The sequence below is a fragment of the Pleurodeles waltl genome, chromosome 1_2, assembly GCF_031143425.1.
Source record: "Pleurodeles waltl isolate 20211129_DDA chromosome 1_2, aPleWal1.hap1.20221129, whole genome shotgun sequence".
Classification (NCBI taxonomy): Eukaryota; Metazoa; Chordata; class Amphibia; order Caudata; family Salamandridae; genus Pleurodeles; species Pleurodeles waltl.
This window is the reverse complement of record NC_090437.1, coordinates 1,359,515,900-1,359,534,935: the sequence shown is the minus strand read 5'-3', so window position 1 is coordinate 1,359,534,935 and position 19,036 is coordinate 1,359,515,900.

The following is a 19,036-nucleotide window of genomic DNA, read 5'->3' as shown; positions in this document are numbered from 1 at the left end:
GGACAGACTTGTTCCCTTGTTTCATTGGCCTAGAATGTCTGAGGACACAAAAGATTTTTGTAAGTCCTGTGAAACCTGTCAAGCCAGTGGCAAGACAGGTGGCACTCCAAAGGCACCCCTTATCCCACTGCCTGTGGTTGGGGTTCCCTTTGAAAGGGTAGGGGTTGACATAGTTGGCCCCCTTGACCTTCCTACTGCTTCAGGCAATAGGTTTATCTTGGTGGTAGTGGACCATGCCACAAGATATCCTGAAGCTATTCCTTTAAGGACCACGACAGCACCTGCAGTGGCAAAGGCCCTCCTAGGAATATTTTCTAGGGTGGGCTTCCCAAAGGAAGTAGTATCAGACAGGGGAAGCAATTTCATGTCTGCATACTTAAAGGCCATGTGGAAGGAGTGTGGTGTAACTTACAAGTTCACTACACCCTATCATCCACAAACAAATGGACTGGTGGAGAGATTTAACAAAACTCTCAAAGGCATGATTATGGGTCTCCCTGAAAAACTCCGCAGGAGATGGGATATCCTGTTACCATGCCTCCTTTTTGCCTATAGGGAGGTACCCCAGAAAGGAGTGGGCTTCAACCCCTTTAAACTCCTCTTTGGTCACCCTGTTAGGGGTCCACTAACACTTGTCAAGGAGGGTTGGGAACAACCTTTAAAAGCTCCAAAGCAAGATATTGTGGATTATGTAATTGGCCTCAGATCAAGGATGGCTGAGTGTGAGAAGGTAGCCTCTTTCTAGCCTTGTTACCCCCACTTTTGGCCTGTTTGTGAGTGTATGTCAGGGTGTTTGTCACTGTTTTCACTGTCTCACTGGGATCCTGATAGCCAGGCCTCAGTGCTCATAGTGAAAACACTATGTTTTCAGTATGTTTGTTATGTGTCACTGGGATCCTGCTGGTCAGGACCCCAGTGCTCATAAGTTTGTGGCCTATATGTATGTGTCACTGGGACCCTGTCACACAGGGCCCCAGTGCTCATAGGTGTGCATGTATATGTTCCCTGTGTGGTGCCTAACTGTCTCACTGAGGCTCTGCTAACCAGAACCTCAGTGGTTATGCTCTCTCATTACTTTTAAATTGTCACTAACAGGCTAGTGACCAATTTTACCAATTTACATTGGCTTACTGGAACACCCTTATAATTCCCTAGTATATGGTACTGAGTTACCCAGGGTATTGGGGTTCCAGGAGATCCCTATGGGCTGCAGCATTTCTTTTGCCACCCATAGGGAGCTCTGACAATTCTTACACAGGCCTGCCACTGCAGTCTGAGTGAAATAACGTCCACGTTATTTCACAGCCATTTTTCACTGCACTTAAGTAACTTATAAGTCACCTATATGTCTAACCTTTACCTGGTAAAGGTTAGGTGCAAAGTTTCTTAGTGTGAGGGCACCCTGGCACTAGCCAAGGTGCCCCCACATTATTCAGAGCCAATTCCCTGAACTTTGTGAGTGCGGGGACACCATTACACGCGTGCACTACATATAGGTCACTACCTATATGTAGCTTCACCATGGTAACTCCGAATATGGCCATGTAACATGTTCATGATCATGGGATTGCCCCCTCTATGCCATCCTGGCATTGTTGGTACAATTCCATGATCCCAGTGGTCTGTAGCACAGACCCTGGTACTGCCAGACTGCCCTTCCTGGGGTTTCTCTGCAGCTGCTGCTGCTGCCAACCCCTCAGACAGGCAGCTGCCCTCCTGGGGTCCAGCCAGGCCTGGCCCAGGATGGCAGAACAAAGAACTTCCTCTGAGAGAGGGTGTGACACCCTCTCCCTTTGGAAAATGGTGTGAAGGCAGGGGAGGAGTAGCCTCCCCCAGCCTCTGGAAATGCTTTGTTGGGCACAGATGTGCCCAATTCTGCATAAGCCAGTCTACACCGGTTCAGGGACCCCTTAGCCCCTGCTCTGGCGCGAAACTGGACAAAGGAAAGGGGAGTGACCACTCCCCTGACCTGCACCTCCCCTGGGAGGTGTCCAGAGCTCCTCCAGTGTGCTCCAGACCTCTGCCATCTTGGAAACAGAGGTGCTGCTGGCACACTGGACTGCTCTGAGTGGCCAGTGCCACCAGGTGACGTCAGAGACTCCTTGTGATAGGCTCCTTCAGGTGTTAGTAGCCTTTCCTCTCTCCTAGGTAGCCAAACCCTCTTTTCTGGCTATTTAGGGTCTCTGTCTCTGGGGAAACTTTAGATAACGAATGCATGAGCTCAGCCGAGTTCCTCTGCATCTCCCTCTTCACCTTCTGATAAGGAATCGACCGCTGACCGCGCTGGAAGCCTGCAAACCTGCAACATAGTAGCAAAGACGACTACTGCAACTCTGTAACGCTGATCCTGCCGCCTTCTCGACTGTTTTCCTGCTTGTGCATGCTGTGGGGGTAGTCTGCCTCCTCTCTGCACCAGAAGCTCCGAAGAAATCTCCCGTGGGTCGACGGAATCTTCCCCCTGCAACCGCAGGCACCAAAAAGCTGCATTACCGGTCCCTTGGGTCTCCTCTCAGCACGACGAGCGAGGTCCCTCGAATCCAGCGACAACGTCCAAGTGACCCCCACAGTCCAGTGACTATTCAGCCCAAGTTTGGTGGAGGTAAGTCCTTGCCTCACCTCGCTGGGCTGCATTGCTGGGAACCGCGACTTTGCAAGCTACTCCGGCCCCTGTGCACTTCCGGTGGAAATCCTTCGTGCACAGCCAAGCCTGGGTCCACGGCACTCTAACCTGCATTGCACGACTTTCTAAGTTGGTCTCCGGCGACGTGGGACTCCTTTGTGCAACTTCGGCGAGCACCGTTTCACGCATCCTCGTAGTGCCAGTTTCTGGCACTTCTCCGGGTGCTACCTGCTTCAGTGAGGGCTCTTTGTCTTGCTCGACGTCCCCTCTCTCTGCAGGTCCAATTTGCGACCTCCTGGTCCCTCCTGGGCTCCAGCAGCGTCCAAAAACGCCAAACGCACGATTTGCGTGTAGCAAGGCTTGTTGGCGTCCATCCGGCGGGAAAACACTTCTGCACGACTCTCCAAGGCGTGGGGGATCCATCCTCCAAAGGGGAAGTCTCTAGCCCTTGTCGTTCCTGCAGTATTCACAGTTCTTCAGCCTAGTAAGAGCTTCTTTGCACCAACCGCTGGCATTTCTTGGGCATCTGCCCATCTCCGAGGTACTTGTGACTTTTGGACTTGGTCCCCTTGTTCCACAGGTACCCTCAGTCAGGAATCCATCGTTGTTGCATTGCTGATTTGTGTTTTCCTTGCATTTTCCCTCTAACACGACTATTTTGTCCTTAGGGGAACTTTAGTGCACTTTGCACTCACTTTTCAGGGTCTTGGGGAGGGTTATTTTTCTAACTCTCACTATTTTCTAATAGTCCCAGCGACCCTCTACAAGGTCACATAGGTTTGGGGTCCATTCGTGGTTCGCATTCCACTTTTGGAGTATATGGTTTGTGTTGCCCCTATCCCTATGTTTCCCCATTGCATCCTATTGTAACTATACATTGTTTGCACTGTTTTCTAAGACTATACTGCATATTTTTGCTATTGTGTATATATATCTTGTGTATATTTCCTATCCTCTCACTGAGGGTACACTCTAAGATACTTTGGCATATTGTCATAAAAATAAAGTACCTTTATTTTTAGTATAACTGTGTATTGTGTTTTCTTATGATATTGTGCATATGACACTAAGTGGTACTGTAGTAGCTTCACACGTCTCCTAGTTCAGCCTAAGCTGCTCTGCTAAGCTACCATTATCTATCAGCCTAAGCTGCTAGACACCCTATACACTAATAAGGGATAACTGGGCCTGGTGCAAGGTGCAAGTACCCCTTGGTACTCACTACAAGCCAGTCCAGCCTCCTACATTGGTTGTGCAGCGGTGGGATAAGTGCTTTGAGACTACTTACCACTCTTGTCATTGTACTTTTCATAAGAGAAAAATATACAAAACAAGGTCAGTGTATATACACATAGCCAAAAAGTTTTGCATTTCCTCTTTTCACTCTTTTCTAAGTGCTGAAAAGTACTTCTAAACTTTCAAAAAGTTCTTAAAAGTTTAAAAAGTTTTTTCTGTCTTTCCAAAAAGTTCTGAAAACTTTTTTTCTCTTTGTCTATCACTTTAACTCTCTCTAAAAATGTCTGGCACAGGCCAAAAAGTTGAACTGTCCAAACTTGCATATGATCACCTTAGCTGGAAAGGAGCAAGGAGTCTCTGCATAGAGAGAGGTTTGAGTGTAGGGAAGAATCCTTCCTTAGAACTGTTAATTAATATGCTTAGAGTACAGGATAAGGCCATAAGTGCCCAATATGTAGAAAAAGTAGCTAATGGTTCTCAATCTGATCCAGGGACTCCCCCAGGAAAAGGTTCAGGAAAGAAACTTCTCAGCCTGCCCATTACTAGACAGTCTAGCATAGTTGGTACAGAGGTTGAATCACACCATACTGATGATGTGATCTCACATTATGCTGGTAGCCAAGCTGTTAGGGTGCCCTCTGTAAGGGACAGGTCTCCTTCTGTTCATTCCCATCATACCTCTGTATCTAGAAATGTCCCTCCCACCCACCCTGATGACAGATTGTTAGAAAGGGAGCTCAATAGATTGAGAGTGGAACAAACCAGACTGAAGCTCAAGAAGCAACAGCTGGATTTGGATAGACAGTCTTTAGAAATAGAGAGGGAAAGACAGAAGTTGGGTTTAGATACCCATGGTGGCAGCAGCAGTATTCCCCATAGTCATCCTGCAAAAGAGCATGATTCCAGGAATCTGCACAAGATAGTTCCCCCTTATAAGGAGGGGGATGACATTAACAAGTGGTTTGCTGCACTTGAGAGGGCCTGTGCTGTACAGGATGTCCCTCAAAGGCAGTGGGCTGCTATCCTATGGCTATCATTTAGTGGAAAAGGTAGGGATAGGCTCCTTACTGTGAAAGAAAATGATGCCAATAATTTTACAGTTCTTAAGAATGCACTCCTGGATGGTTATGGCTTAACCACTGAACAGTACAGGATAAAGTTCAGAGAGACCAAAAAGGAGTCTTCACAAGACTGGGTTGATTTCATTGACCATTCAGTGAAGGCCTTGGAGGGGTGGTTACATGGCAGTAAAGTTACTGATTATGAAAGCCTGTATAACACAATCCTGAGAGAGCATATTCTTAATAATTGTGTGTCTGATTTGTTGCACCAGTACCTGGTAGACTCTGATCTGACCTCTCCCCAAGAATTGGGAAAGAAGGCAGACAAATGGGTCAGAACAAGGGTGAACAGAAAAGTTCATACAGGGGGTGACAAAGATGGCAATAAGAAGAAAGATGGTGAAAAATCTCAAGATAAGCATGGGGATAAGGGTAAAACCAATGATCCCATTTCAAATCTTAAACACTCTTCAGAGGGTGGGGATAAAACAAATTCTTCCTCTTCTTCCCAACCTGCACACATTAAAAAGCCTTGGTGCTTTGTGTGTAAAAATAGAGGCCATAGGCCAGGGGATAAGTCCTGTCCAGGTAAACCTCCTGAGCCTACCACCACTAATACATCAAGCTCTAGTGCCCCTAGCAGTAGTGGTACTAGTGGTGGGACTGCTGGCAACAGTCAAGCAAAGGGTGTAGTTGGGTTCACTTATGGGTCCATAGTGGAAACTGATGTAATCAGTCCCAAGACAGTTTCTGTCACACCTAGTGGCATTGGCCTTGCCACACTGGCTGCTTGTCCCCTTACAATGGATAAGTACAGGCAGACAGTTTCAATAAATGGTGTTGAGGCCTTGGCCTACAGGGACACAGGTGCCAGTTTCACTTTGGTGACTGAAAACCTAGTGCACCCTGATCAACACATCATTGGACAACAGTATAAGATTATTGATGTCCATAACTCCACTAAGTTTCTTCCCTTAGCTATAATTCAGTTTAGTTGGGGTGGAGTTACTGGCCCTAAGCAGGTGGTGGTATCACCTAGCTTACCTGTAGACTGTCTCTTAGGTAATGACCTAGAGGCCTCAGGTTGGCTGATGTAGAGTTTTATGCCCATGCAGCCATGCTGGGCATCCCTGAGGAATTGTTCCCTCTCATTTCAAGTGAAATGAAAAAGCAAAGGAGAGAAGGCCTGAAAACTCAGGATCCCTCTCCATCAACAGGTAAAAAGGGTATCACAGTATCCCCTAACCACCCTACCATTCAGGATACTATTCCTGTGGTGGGAGAAACCTCTCCTGGGGTGGCACCTGTCCCAAGGGAATCATCAGCTGGCATAGCTGGACTCCCTGAGGTAGAAGTACCTCTCTGTGGGATAACTAACATTGGTGACAAAAAGAGCACCATTTTAGTTAACATGGAGCATCCCTCCAACCCTCCCAGAGAAACTTTAGTGCAGAAACCCTGTACTGCCTCACAACACTTAGGACAGCATCCCTGCCCTAGTGTGGAGCTCATAGGACAGCATCCCTGCCCTGCTCCAACTCAAGAGAAACAGCATCCCTGTTCTCTCTTCCAGCCAAATGGACAAAGTTTTTGCCCAGCTATGGCTTTACTGAGACAGCATCCCTGTCTGGCATTTCCATCATTACAAATAGGTTCAGTGGATAATTCCCACTGCTCTAAACTAAAACTTACTGATAGAAACTCTGAAAATACATCTTCACATTGTTGGTTAGCTAAAAAACTTCAAACAGGGTGGTTTACATCCCCACAGGGAAGTAACCATATAGTGGATGATAAAGGGAGTAACCAGTCTATTGCAGAGCTACTCTCTACTTATCACCACTTAGACAATAAAGTCTCAACTGGCCAAGGTTAGCCTTATTGTCCTTCGTTTGGGGGGGGGGTTGTGTGAGAAGGTAGCCTCTTTCTAGCCTTGTTACCCCCACTTTTGGCCTGTTTGTGAGTGTATGTCAGGGTGTTTGTCACTGTTTTCACTGTCTCACTGGGATCCTGATAGCCAGGCCTCAGTGCTCATAGTGAAAACACTATGGGGGTCATTCTGACCCTGGCGGTCTTTGACCGCCAGGGCGGAGGACCGCGGGAGCACCGCCGACAGGCCGGCGGTGCTCCAATGGGGATTCCGACCGCGGCGGTAAAGCCGCGGTCGGACCGGCACCACTGGCGGGGTCCCGCCAGTGTAGCGCGGCCCCATTGAATCCTCCGCGGCGGCGCAGCTTGCTGCACCGCCGCGGGGATTCCGACCCCCCCTACCGCCATCCAGATCCCGGCGGTCGGACCGCCGAGATCCGGATGGCGGTAGGGGGGGTCGCGGGGCCCCTGGGGGCCCCTGCAGTGCCCATGCCACTGGCATGGGCATTGCAGGGGCCCCCGTAAGAGGGCCCCTACATGTATTTCACTGTCTGCTGCGCAGACAGTGAAATACGCGACGGGTGCAACTGCACCCGTCGCACGGCTTCCACTCCGCCGGCTCGATTCCGAGCCGGCTTCATCGTGGAAGCCTCTTTCCCGCTGGGCTGGCTGGCGGTCTGAAGGCGACCGCCCGCCAGCCCAGCGGGAAAGTCAGAATTACCGCCGCGGTCTTTCGACCGCGGAACGGTAACCTGACGGCGTGACTTTGGCGGGCGGCCTCCGCCGCCCGCCAAGGTCAGAATGAGGGCCTATGTTTTCAGTATGTTTGTTATGTGTCACTGGGATCCTGCTGGTCAGGACCCCAGTGCTCATAAGTTTGTGGCCTATATGTATGTGTCACTGGGACCCTGTCACACAGGGCCCCAGTGCTCATAGGTGTGCATGTATATGTTCCCTGTGTGGTGCCTAACTGTCTCACTGAGGCTCTGCTAACCAGAACCTCAGTGGTTATGCTCTCTCATTACTTTTAAATTGTCACTAACAGGCTAGTGACCAATTTTACCAATTTACATTGGCTTACTGGAACACCCTTATAATTCCCTAGTATATGGTACTGAGGTACCCAGGGTATTGGGGTTCCAGGAGATCCCTATGGGCTGCAGCATTTCTTTTGCCACCCATAGGGAGCTCTGACAATTCTTACACAGGCCTGCCACTGCAGCCTGAGTGAAATAACGTCCACGTTATTTCACAGCCATTTTTCACTGCACTTAAGTAACTTATAAGTCACCTATATGTCTAACCTTTACCTGGTAAAGGTTAGGTGCAAAGTTACTTAGTGTGAGGGCACCCTGGCACTAGCCAAGGTGCCCCCACATTGTTCAGAGCCAATTCCCTGAACTTTGTGAGTGCGGGGACACCATTACACGCGTGCACTACATATAGGTCACTACCTATATGTAGCTTCACCATGGTAACTCCGAATATGGCCATGTAACATGTCTATGATCATGGGATTGCCCCCTCTATGCCATCCTGGCATTGTTGGTACAATTCCATGATCCCAGTGGTCTGTAGCACAGACCCTGGTACTGCCAGACTGCCCTTCCTGGGGTTTCTCTGCAGCTGCTGCTGCTGCCAACCCCTCAGACAGGCAGCTGCCCTCCTGGGGTCCAGCCAGGCCTGGCCCAGGATGGCAGAACAAAGAACTTCCTCTGAGAGAGGGTGTGACACCCTCTCCCTTTGGAAAATGGTGTGAAGGCAGGGGAGGAGTAGCCTCCCCCAGCCTCTGGAAATGCTTTGTTGGGCACAGATGTGCCCAATTCTGCATAAGCCAGTCTACACCGGTTCAGGGACCCCTTAGCCCCTGCTCTGGCGCGAAACTGGACAAAGGAAAGGGGAGTGACCACTCCCCTGACCTGCACCTCCCCTGGGAGGTGTCCAGAGCTCCTCCAGTGTGCTCCAGACCTCTGCCATCTTGGAAACAGAGGTGCTGCTGGCACACTGGACTGCTCTGAGTGGCCAGTGCCACCAGGTGACGTCAGAGACTCCTTGTGATAGGCTCCTTCAGGTGTTAGTAGCCTTTCCTCTCTCCTAGGTAGCCAAACCCTCTTTTCTGGCTATTTAGGGTCTCTGTCTCTGGGGAAACTTTAGATAACGAATGCATGAGCTCAGCCGAGTTCCTCTGCATCTCCCTCTTCACCTTCTGATAAGGAATCGACCGCTGACCGCGCTGGAAGCCTGCAAACCTGCAACATAGTAGCAAAGACGACTACTGCAACTCTGTAACGCTGATCCTGCCGCCTTCTCGACTGATTTCCTGCTTGTGCATGCTGTGGGGGTAGTCTGCCTCCTCTCTGCACCAGAAGCTCCGAAGAAATCTCCCGTGGGTCGACGGAATCTTCCCCCTGCAACCGCAGGCACCAAAAAGCTGCATTACCGGTCCCTTGGGTCTCCTCTCAGCACGACGAGCGAGGTCCCTCGAATCCAGCGACACCGTCCAAGTGACCCACACAGTCCAGTGACTCTTCAGCCCAAGTTTGGTGGAGGTAAGTCCTTGCCTCACCTCGCTGGGCTGCATTGCTGGGAACCGCGACTTTGCAAGCTACTCCGGCCCCTGTGCACTTCCGGCGGAAATCCTTCGTGCACAGCCAAGCCTGGGTCCACGGCACTCTAACCTGCATTGCACGACTTTCTAAGTTGGTCTCCGGCGACGTGGGACTCCTTTGTGCAACTTCGGCGAGCACCGTTTCACGCATCCTCGTAGTGCCTGTTTCTGGCACTTCTCCGGGTGCTACCTGCTTCAGTGAGGGCTCTTTGTCTTGCTCGACGTCTCCTCTCTCTGCAGGTCCAATTTGCGACCTCCTGGTCCCTCCTGGGCCCCAGCAGCGTCCAAAAACGCCAAACGCACGATTTGCGTGTAGCAAGGCTTGTTGGCGTCCATCCGGCGGGAAAACACTTTTGCACGACTCTCCAAGGCGTGGGGGATCCATCCTCCAAAGGGGAAGTCTCTATCCCTTGTCGTTCCTGCAGTATTCACAGTTCTTCAGCCTAGTAAGAGCTTCTTTGCACCAACCGCTGGCATTTCTTGGGCATCTGCCCATCTCCGAGCTGCTTGTGACTTTTGGACTTGGTCCCCTTGTTCCACAGGTACCCTCAGTCAGGAATCCATCGTTGTTGCATTGCTGATTTGTGTTTTCCTTGCATTTTCCCTCTAACACGACTATTTTGTCCTTAGGGGAACTTTAGTGCACTTTGCACTCACTTTTCAGGGTCTTGGGGAGGGTTATTTTTCTAACTCTCACTATTTTCTAATAGTCCCAGCGACCCTCTACAAGGTTACATAGGTTTGGGGTCCATTCGTGGTTCGCATTCCACTTTTGGAGTATATGGTTTTTGTTGCCCCTATCCCTATGTGTCCCCATTGCATCCTATTGTAACTATACATTGTTTGCACTGTTTTCTAAGACTATACTGCATATTTTTGGTATTGTGTATATATATCTTGTGTATATTTCCTATCCTCTCACTGAGGGTACACTCTGAGATACTTTGGCATATTGTCATAAAAATAACGTACCTTTATTTTTAGTATAACTGTGTATTGTGTTTTCTTATGATATTGTGCATATGACACTAAGTGGTACTGTAGGAGCTTCACTCGTCTCCTAGTTCAGCCTAAGCTGCTCTGCTAAGCTACCATTATCTATCAGCCTATGCTGCTAGACACCCTATACACTAATAAGGGATAACTGGGCCTGGTGCAAGGTGCAAGTACCCCTTGGTACTCACTACAAGTCAGTCCAGCCTCCTACACATACCATCTGTACATTCATCGAATGATAACTCTTCCAGTTTCTGTACACCTGTTCACTCCTATGGGGGGGGACCAAAGCCACATGTGTCCCATCAATGGCACCTATGATGTTGGGGATATGTCCCAGGGCATAGAAATCACCTTTCACTATAGGCAAATCCGCCACCTGAGGGAAAACGATGTGTTTCAGCAGGGCAGACAACACTCTGGACAACACGTTGGAAAACATGGGCTGGGACATCCCTGATGCTATGGCCACTGTTTTTTTAAATGACCCACTTGCAAGGAAATGGAGCACTGACAGCACCTGCACTTGAGGGGAGATTCCTGTGGGATGACGGATAGCTGACATCAGGTCTGGCTCCAGCTGGGTGCACAGTTCCTGGATTGTGGCACGGTCAAGCCTGTATGTGATTATCACGTGTCTTTCCTCCATTGTCGACTGGTCCACCAACGGTCGGTACACCAGAGGATGACGCCATCTCCTCACATGTCCCAGCGGACGGTGCCTATGAAGGACAACAGCGAGCACCGAGCCAAACAACTCAGAGGTACGTACCCACAGCTTACACAGAACACCAATCATACTCAAAAAGTGGCCTGTATGTGTGTTGAGTCTAGGCCTAGGTATGTGTGACGCAGTTAAAAATGAAGCCATGTGAGCCCCTGAAATGGCGGCTGCGCTTGCGTTGTACACCGTCGCGGTAGGCGCAAAGCCGCATCGGTTAACATTGGACCCTATGGGTCCCAGGAGCCAATGACAATGTACGCCGGCGGTGACGGTACGCACCGACGCAGACGTGACCGCCATTTTCTATCTGTTCAATCACTCAATACCTGATCTTTGACAGGAGAGGACCTACACTGCAAGTGCTGCTGTGACCACGGTCTGGAAGAGACAATGGCTCAAGTGTCTGGGGAAAGGGCCCCTGCCTTCACATCGGAGGAGTTGGAGAAACTCGTGGATGGGGTCCTCCCCCAGTACACGCTACTCTACGGTCCTCCAGACAAACAGGTAAGTACACTGGGAGCATAATGTATGGGCTATGCCTGTGTGGAGAGGGGTGGATGTAAGAAGGAAGGGGGGAGAGTGCGGCGTGCATGAAACGACGGTGAGTGCATGTGCCACATGGCAAGGGTAGGGATGGGGGCCAATCACTTTGACGGTACAGTTGGTAATAACTTTCTCTTCCCCCTGTTCAAATCATGTAGATCAGCGCCAATCAGAAAAACATATTTGGCGTGCCATCGCCAAGGACGTCTGGACCCTGGTGGTCTACCACAGACGGAGCACCCACTGCCGGAAAAGATGGGAGGACATTCGCCACTGGAGCAAGAAGACGGCGGAGGCTCAGCTGGGGATGGCCTCCCAACGTGGGAGGGGTGCCCGTTGCACCATGACCCCCCTGATGTTCAGGATCCTGGCGGTGGCGTACCCGGAGTTGGATGGTCGCTTGAGGGCATCACAGCAGCCACAAGGGGGTGAGTACACTCGCATTCTGCTGAATTTGCGTGCGGTGGAGGAGGTGGGCTGTGGGTTTCCCTAGGCCAGGGCGAATTCCGTAGGCAAGGTCCCTCCGTAAGGCAGGCCATGTGGCACCCCACCCCACCTCTGTAGAGTGACAACTACATCTAGTCATGCCCCTGTGTCATCTATGTATGCAGATGTCGTCCATAGCCTTGTAGGCCATTTCCCAGGAATTGGACAGTGGAGCTCAAGAGCGTGGCGTAGTGCAGGGGGCTTCTGTGTCTGTCGTGTCCGCCAACGGTAGCGGTAATGCATGCACTCAACATGTCTTTCTTCTGTCGTCCCCACCCTTTTTGTTCTCTCCCTGTTCTTGTGTGCATTAGCATCACCAGGCGGAGGAGCAGTGCCACCGGAGCAGGAGAAGGCTGCATCCCACATGGCCATGGAGGGCCACACTACGGACTCGGAGTTCACCAGTGGGACGGTGGGCGAGGGGAACTCCATGGCAGGGACAGGAGCTGAGACCAGTGACATGGACTCGTCCTCTGATGGGAGCTCCCTAGTGGTGGCGGCAACATCTGTGCCCCCTCCATCTACAGGTACAGCCGCTACCCCCCTTTCCAGCACCGCCCTTCCCGAAGCCCCTCAGCCTTCGCCCTGCGCCTGCTCAACCGGGAGGATGGGCATCACCTTCGCCCCAGACACCTCAGGCCCAGCCCCAGTCACCCCTGCTGCCCTCAGTGAGGAGGCCATTGACCTCCTCAGGTCCCTCACTGTTGGGCAGTCTACCATTTTGAATGCCATCTAGGGTGTAGAAAGGCAGTTGCAACAAACAAATGCATTCCTGGAGAGCATTCATTCTGGTCAGATGGCCCTTCAGCGAGCCTTTCAGACTCTGGCCTCAGCACTGATGGCAGCCATTGTCCCTGTGTCTAGCCTCCCTCCTCCAACTTCCTCCACCCCGACCCAATCCCCTGTACCTCAGCCTATCTCTAGCACACCTACAGACCAGCATGCACACACGTCAACACACAAGGGAAGCTCAGGCAAACATAAGCACCACACATCCCACATGCACTCATGCAAGCATCACACACATGCAGACACACCAACATCCACTGCCTCCACTGTGTCCCCCTCCTCCTCGTCTCCCTCCTGCCTCCCTGTCTCGTCTCAACTCACAACTGCATGCATTACCTCTACAGCCACTAATACCATCACCAGCACACCCACCACCACACCCCGCTCACGTGCAGTCACCACCCCCACTACCATTCACACGTCCCCTGTGTCCTCTCCGAGTGTGTCTGTGACACCCCCTTCGAAGATACACAAACGCAGGCACACACCAACCCAACAGCCATCCACCTCACGACAGCCTCCAGCGCATGCACCTTCACCCAAAGTCAGCAAACAAACACCTCCTACAATCACAACCTCTTCCTCCACTCCCAAACCCCCTCCAGCTACCCGTCCCAGTGCGTCAAAAAAACTTTTCCTGTCCAACCTTGACCTCTTTCCCACACCTCCCCCACCCCGTCTGTCTCATAGGTCCCGAACTAGCACCTCAGCCACAACATCTCCGGGACCAGTGGTGCCTGTAGTCACCGGAATCTGGAGTGCACCGGCCACCAGGGCAGCCAGTGTGGCACGGAGCCACAGCACAGACAGTCCTCCACCTGTGAAGCATCTGAAGTTGGCCAGTGCCCGGCGGGAGAGGGGGAAGACTCCAGCCACCATAGCCGCTCCCAGGGGTCCCGGTGGGAGTGTGGAGTCAGCTGTGACACCTTCCAAGGTGGGGAAGGGCCACAAGAATCCCGGCAAGTCTGGGAAGAGCAGCACGGCAGAGAAGACCGCCATCATCCCCGCTGCCCAGGAGGCCACCGCCAGCACAAGCCCAGCTGCCCCAGGAGGCTACCGCCAGCACCATCCCAGCTGCCTAGGAGGCCACCGCCAGCACCAGCCCAGCTGCCCAGGAGGCCACCGCCAGCACAAGCCCAGCTGCCCGAGGCCACCGCCAGCACAGGCCCAGGTGCCCAGGAGGCCACCTCCAGCACAAGCCCCGCTGGGCCAAGAAGGACCGCCAGCAAAAGCCCCGCTGGGCCATGAAGGATCGCCAGCACAAGCCCCACTGGGCCATGAAGGACCGCCAGCAAAAGCCCCACTGGGCCATGAAGGACCACCAGCAGCTGTGTACCTGCAATGGAGACCGCTGTCTCAAGCACCGCTGACCAGGGCACCGCTGTCTCAAGCACCGCTGAACAGGGCACCACCGCCTCAAGCACCGCTGAACAGGGCATCGCCGTCTCAAGCACCGCTGAACAGGGCACCGCCACCTCAAGCACCACTGAACAGGGCACCGCCGTCTCAAGCACAGCTGAACAGGGCACCGCCACCTCAAGCACCGCTGGCCCATGAGCACCAAGGGCACTGACACTACTGAGTCTGTCAAGGGCAGAATGAAGCACTCTGGGCACAAGGCCCCCTCCAGAACCAGTGGAGAGATCCATCCACAACCTCTGTCCTTAGCAGGATGAAGCACTCTGGGCACCATGCCCCCTCCAGAACCAGTGGAGAGATACATCCACTACCTCTGTCCTTAGCAGGATGAAGCACTCTGGGCACAAGGCCTCCTCCAGAACCAGTGGAGAGATCCATCCACTACCTCTGTCCTTAGCAGGATGAAGCACTCTGGGCACCATGCCCCCTCCAGAACCAGTGGAGAGATCCATCCACTACCTTTGTCCTTAGCATGATGAAGCACTCTGGGCACCATGCCCCCTCCAGAACCAGTGGAGAGATCCATCCACTACCTCTGTCCTTAGCAGGATGAAGCACTCTGGGCACCATGCCCCCTCCAGAACCAGTGGAGACTGTTATCCACTTGAGCGACTGTGGCTTTGCACTCCCCAGGATGGAACAGTGGGCAAACCACCCACTGTAGAGACTTGAGAGACTGTGGCTTTGCACTCCCCAGGATTGAACAGTGGGCAACCCACCCACTGTAGAGACTTGAGAGACTGTGGCTTTGCACTCCCCAGGATATGGCAGTGGGCAAGCCACCCACTGGAGAGACTTCAGAGACTGTGGCTTTGCACTCCCCAGGATAAAGCAGTGTGAAACCCACCCACTGTATAGACTTGAGAGACTGTGGCTTTGCACTCCCTAGGATGTAACAGTGGGCATGTGGCCCCCTCGTGGATTTGGCGTTGTGCACTCAACCGGCTGAGGTACCCCCCTTTACCTTTCCCTGAGGTGCCTGTTTAGTTGCTGTCTGATGCACCTGCAGTGTTCTCTCCATCATGGTCGGGGATCTTGTGTGGGCCTCGCCCATACCGTGTGGGCCCAGTGTTCCACTGACTTAATTGGAGCACTACCTGGACTTCTATGCTTGGTATATCTTTTGTAAATGGTGTATATATATATTTTTGCCTACTTGATTTTAATATATTACAATGGTTACACTCATTTTCTATTGTCTTTGCATTCTTCCGGGGGGGTGTAACTGTGATGTATTAATATGCATTAGTGTGTGTGTTGTAGTGGGTGGGGGTGGGGGTGTTGCATGATGCACGTGTATGTCCCTGTTTTTTCCCTCCCCCCTCCCCTGTGTCGTAGGTGCAGTAATCACCGTGGTCTTCGCCGCCGGCGTTCACGCTTCTGGTAGAGGAGCAGGAAGACTATCGCAGGTAGAATTTGGAGTTCCGGGTCCATGGTGTCCTCGTTCCCCGTGGGATGTGTAGAGGTGAGCGTTTTCCCTTCGGAATCCTGTTTCCGCCGTGTTTTTATCCGCGGTGAATCCGGCCCGGAAAAGGTGGTGGATTGGCCTGTCATAATAGTGTGGGAGGTACATTGCCTCCCGCCTGTCTGTTGGCGGTGACCGCCGCGCTGCTTGTCTGTACCGCTGTGGCAGTCGGAGTGTTAAAGTGGCTGTCTTTGTTGGCGGTTTCCGCCACGGTCGTAATTGCAAAATGTTTACCGGAGGCCTGTTGGCAGTCTTACCGCCACTTTAACACCGTCCGCCAGGGTTGTAATGACCACCTTAGTGACTTGAACTCAAACCTGCAGCAAAAAAAGCATTAATATGAGGACAAAGGCATAACACATGCAACTAATCGCGATGAGCAGTTCTAGATACTTCTTTGCAATCAGTACATCTTTCCAAAAGTGAAGATCCATCAAGTTACAATCTCTTGCAACAATATTCCTGGTTGCAGCAACTCAGTATCTTGATTGCCCTGCAACCAATGCCATAAAACGTGAGCAACGAATACTCTATGAATCCAAGATGGGTGTCACCACTGCAAGCCTCCTGAGAATCCCAGGCCACTCTGGGACTTGAAGTCGTTTGTACCTATAGCTGTGCATTTTGCCTAGCGTGAGTGTCACATACATGAAGCCTCCCTCCAAGAGAGTCAAAGTATAGCCCATACTGGGTGAACCACATGTCCTCTCTAACCAAGGCTCCCTTTCAAGAAATACGGGCCTTCTCCACGCCTGCCGGTAATTATGGTCCTCAAATCATAACAAAACATGAGGTCAAGAGCCCAGTGGGAAAAGCATGAATAGAGCGAATAATGACAAAGTTAAAAATTTAATTTGTAGAAAGGTAATTGGGACTTAAGCATCCAAATAGACGATTTTCAAGCAACCACATTTTTACCTTTTGTTTAGAAAAATATGGTCTCAAAAATCTTGAGTATGAACAACTTGTCCAGTTTGGGTTCCAAAAAGCTGCAGCTGTGTTTAGGGCTTGAGAACGTTGACACTTTTGCTGGAGCTCCTGGTCATTCACAAACATCTGGAATAATGACTCTCAGGTGGCCCTAAATCAATATAATTCAAGCTGCAGTTTACAGCAGATCTATTGCAAACGTTTCTGGGTTTCCTACAGTCCAAAATAGAAGCTTTAAAACCTGTGATTAAAAATGGAATATAATGGTACTGCTCCCAGAACTTCAGGTCAATGATTTAGTGAACATCGGTCCTCTCTAGTCCAGCGGGGCTTGTGCTGGCGGTCCTCTCTGGCCCAGCGGGGATGATGGCGGTGGCCTCCTGGCCAGCGGGGAGGACGGCTGTGGCTTCCTGGGCAGCGGGGATGATGGCTGTGGCCTCCTGGCCAGCGGGGATGACGGCTGTGGCCTCCTGGGCAGCGGGATGATGGCGGTCTCCTCCGCCGTGCTGCTCTTCCCAGACTTTCCTGGTTTCTTGTGTCCCTTCCCCACCTTGGAAGGTGTCGCAGCTGACTCCACACTCCCACTGGGACCCCTGGGAGTGGCTTTGGTGGCTGGAGTCTTCCCCCTCTCCCGCCGGGCACTGGCCAACCTTTGATGCTTCATAGGTGGGGGATTGTCTGTGCTGTGGCTCCCTGCCACACTGGCTGCCCTGGTGGCCGGTGCACTCCAGATTCCGGTGACTACAGGCACCACTGGTCCCGGATATGTTGTGGCTGAGGTGCTAGTTTGGGACCTAGGAGACGGACAGGGTGGGGAGGTGTGGGAAAGAGGCCAAGGTTGGACAGGAAAAGTTTTTGGGAGACACTGGGATGGGTAGCTGGAGGGGGTTTGGGAGTGAAGGAAGAGGTTGTGGTTGTAGGAGGTATTCGTTTGCTGACTTTCGGTGAAGGTGCATGCGCTGGAGGCTGTCGTGAGGTGGATGGCTGTTGGGTGGGTGTGTGCCTGCGTTTGTTTATCTTGGGAGGGGGCGTCACAGACACACTGGGAGAGGACACAGGGGATGTGTGAATGGTAGTGGGGGTGGTGACTGCACGTGAGAGGGGTGTGGTGGTGTGTGTGCTGGTGATGGCAGTAGTGGCTGTTGATGTAGTGCATGCAGGTGTGAGTGGAGACAAGACTGGGAGGGAGGAGGGAGACGAGGAGGAGAGGGACACAGTGGAGGCAGTGGATGTTGGTGTGTCTGCATGTGTGTGATGCTTGCGTGAGTGCCTGTGGGATGTGTGGTGCTTATGTCTGCCTGAGCTTCCCTTGTGTGTTGACGTGTGTGCATGCTGGTCTGAAGGTGTGCTTGGGACAGGCTGGGGTACAGGGGATTGGGTCTGGGTTGAGGAAGTTGGAGGGGGGAGACTAGACACAGGGACAATGGCTGCCATCAGTGCTGAGGCCAGAGTCTGAAAAGCTCGCTGAAGGGCCGCCTGACCAGAATGAATGCCCTCCAGGAATGCATTTGTTTGTTGCAGCAGCCTTTCTGCACCCTGGATGGCATTCAAAATGGTAGACTGCCCAACAGTGAGGGACCTGAGGAGGTCAATGGCCTCCTCACTGACGGCAGCAGGGGTGACTGGGGCAGGGCCTGAGGTGCCTGGGGCGAAGGTGATGCCCACCCTCCTGGATGAGCGGGCACGGGGCAAAGGCTAAGGGGCTGCTGGGAGGGCGGTGCTGGTAGGGGGGGTGGTGGCTGTAGCTGTAGATGCGGGGGGCACAGATGTTGCCGCCACCACAAGGGAGCTCCCATCAGAGGACGAGTCTGTGTCGCTGGTGTCAGCTCCTGTCCCCGCCGTGGAGCTCCCCTCGCCCTCCGTCCCACTGGTGAACTCCGAGTCTGTAGTTTCGCCCTCCAGGGCCATGTGGTATGCAGCTCCCTCCTGCTCCGGTGCCACTGCTCCTCTGCCTGATTATGCTAATGCACACAAGAACAGAGAGACCACAAAAAGGAGGGGGCAACAGAAGAAAGACATGTTGAGTGCATGCATTATCGCTACCGTTGGTGGACACGACAGACACAGAAGCCCCTTGCACTACGCCGCACTCTTGGGCTCCACTGTTCAATTTCAGGGAAATGGCCTACTAGGCTATGGACTACATCTGCACACATGGAAGACACAGGAGCATGACTAGGTGTACTTGGCACTCTACAGAGGTGGGGTGGGATGCCACATGGCCTGCCTTACGGAGGGACCTTGCCTACAAAACTCGCCCTGGCCTAGGGAAACCCACAGCCCACCTCCC